Genomic DNA, 2,086 nt, shown 5'->3' on the forward strand with positions numbered 1-2,086 from the left:
TATGTGGAATGAAGTGGGCGGGCATCGGGAGGCCACTATGGCATGGGGCAAGCACTATGGGCAGTCTATCTGAAGTGTACCTGGCGTATAAGACGACACCCCACTTGGAGGCATATTTTTCAGGGCCAAAAAATCGTCTTATACGCCGGCAAATACGGTAAGTTTCAATTCCTAGGCTCTTCTGTTTCTTGAGGATGCCGCAGTTCTCTACTCTAGAACTAAAAAAACTTGACCTTTGACCTAGCTATTGTAAGCTCCCTACTTCCCTATCCACAACAAATACTGATTATAGTCTCCACATCTCCACTCACTGTCTGACATCTGACTTCACAGGGAATGGGCTTCAATGGACCAGGATGCTTTCACTCGCTGGACTAAAAGTACAGATGCTCCCCACAGACTTCTGCTATTGGCTTTTCTCATCATGTTGATCTTTGGGTTTTGGCCATCAGCACAAGATTTATATGTCCTTTTTCTTTGCAATTGGGACTTCTGATCATCTTTGGACTCATAACTCAGGCTCCGAGTCCCATCCTTCAGCTCAGTTTTTCCTATGGACCACCATCGAAACCTTAGGTTTTCTGCCACATGAATCATAAGGTACCGTTGTTTGACAAACAGGAAAATGAGCTCTTATGTTACTGACATTTTTGGGTTTGGAGTGGAGTCTCTAGTTGTTTGACCTATATTTCCTGGGGAAATCTGAGAATATAAGCATTCTAGAAGCAAAACATTTCAGAACTGGAGTTGACCACATCACCAGAAATGCTTGCATATTTTTCTTGTCTTTAATAGGTAATAAGTGCATAGCAAATTGCCCTGCCAGAGCTTGTGGGGAATTTAATTAATTGCTTGTTGGTAACACATGGAGTCATTCCTCAATGGGTTCAATTCATTTGTCCAAAAATAACCCCAAAGATGAATTGCACATTAGATTTACTGCCTATAATTTTGTAGCTTGCAGATGCTACTGTGGGAAGCAGTCACTAATTTAATAATTTAAAAACAATTTGGGAATAGTGTGGAAATAAAGGTATTTGATTCTGCTTTATGAACTCAGATGTGTGTGTGTGTGTGTGTGTGTGTGTGTGTGATATTTATGAGTCTGACCAGCAGGAGCTTTGGATTCCCATTAGTGGTCACAGCTGCTCACTGTGAACGTGGCAGTTTGCTACATTGAAGAAATTGCTGCCCAATAGCTTATTGGTCAGGTCAAAAGGTATGGGGCAACATCACAAGATGTTTTTGAGTGTTTGCAAATTCCTAGGGAAACTGTTCTTATTCCAAATGATATAAATTTTAAAGAAGGAATGCGTTCAATATTTAAAATAATTACTTAGGCGTCATCATTTATGATTGCTCAAGTTCTTTGACTCCTTGCCAAGGCAACCCCATTTGTAATGTAGGCCCCTATATGGTGTGCAAGTAGGAATGTCCCAGATCATGGGGTTTGCCAGACTTTAGGACTTGGTATCCAGCAGAACTTGACATTAGGGACTTCTAGAGGGTTAAAGCTGCAAATGTCCTTTGAGGTCATTTAAACCAGTCCCTTGTTTTATTTATTTTTTTAAAAAAATATATTTTATTGATGTTTTTACAGAAAGGAAGGGAGAAGGAGAGGAATAGAGAGGTAGAAACATCAGTGAGAGAGAAATATCAATCAGCTGCCTCCTGCACACCCCTACTGGGTATGTGCCTGCAACCAAGGTACATGCCCTTGACTGGAATCAAACCTGGGACCCTTGAGTCCGCAGGCCGGCGCTCTATCCACTGAGCAACTGGTTAGGGCTAGCCCCTTGTTTTAAAGTTGAAGGAATTCAGACTTAGGATGTGAAAGGAGTTGATTAAGGCCACGCATCTTTTTAGCAGAAGAAATGGTTGCAGAATCCAGGACTCCTGATTGCCAGTTTAATTCTTCTTTTGCCATATGCTGAAAAGGATTCAAACTAAATGAGCAAAACAATAGCTAAAATATTGATTTCTTAGGTGCTTTTAATGAAATTCTGCTGAGGAAACTGAGAAGCATAACATTGGAAGGGGTTCTACTCAACCACATTTTTAGCTCATTCTCTTCTCTGAGATGTGT

The 2,086-nt window shown here is 41.0% G+C and overlaps 1 pseudogene; it reads left to right on the forward strand.

The window, feature by feature from the left end:
* LOC102752308 overlaps nt 1-682 on the forward strand; it is a 5,649-nt pseudogene extending 4,967 nt beyond the window's left edge.
* The last annotated feature ends 1,404 nt before the right edge of the window (nt 683-2,086 follow it).

Source organism: Myotis davidii, unplaced genomic scaffold (genome assembly GCF_000327345.1).
Source record: "Myotis davidii unplaced genomic scaffold, ASM32734v1 scaffold104, whole genome shotgun sequence".
In the NCBI taxonomy this organism is placed as follows: Eukaryota; Metazoa; Chordata; class Mammalia; order Chiroptera; family Vespertilionidae; genus Myotis; species Myotis davidii.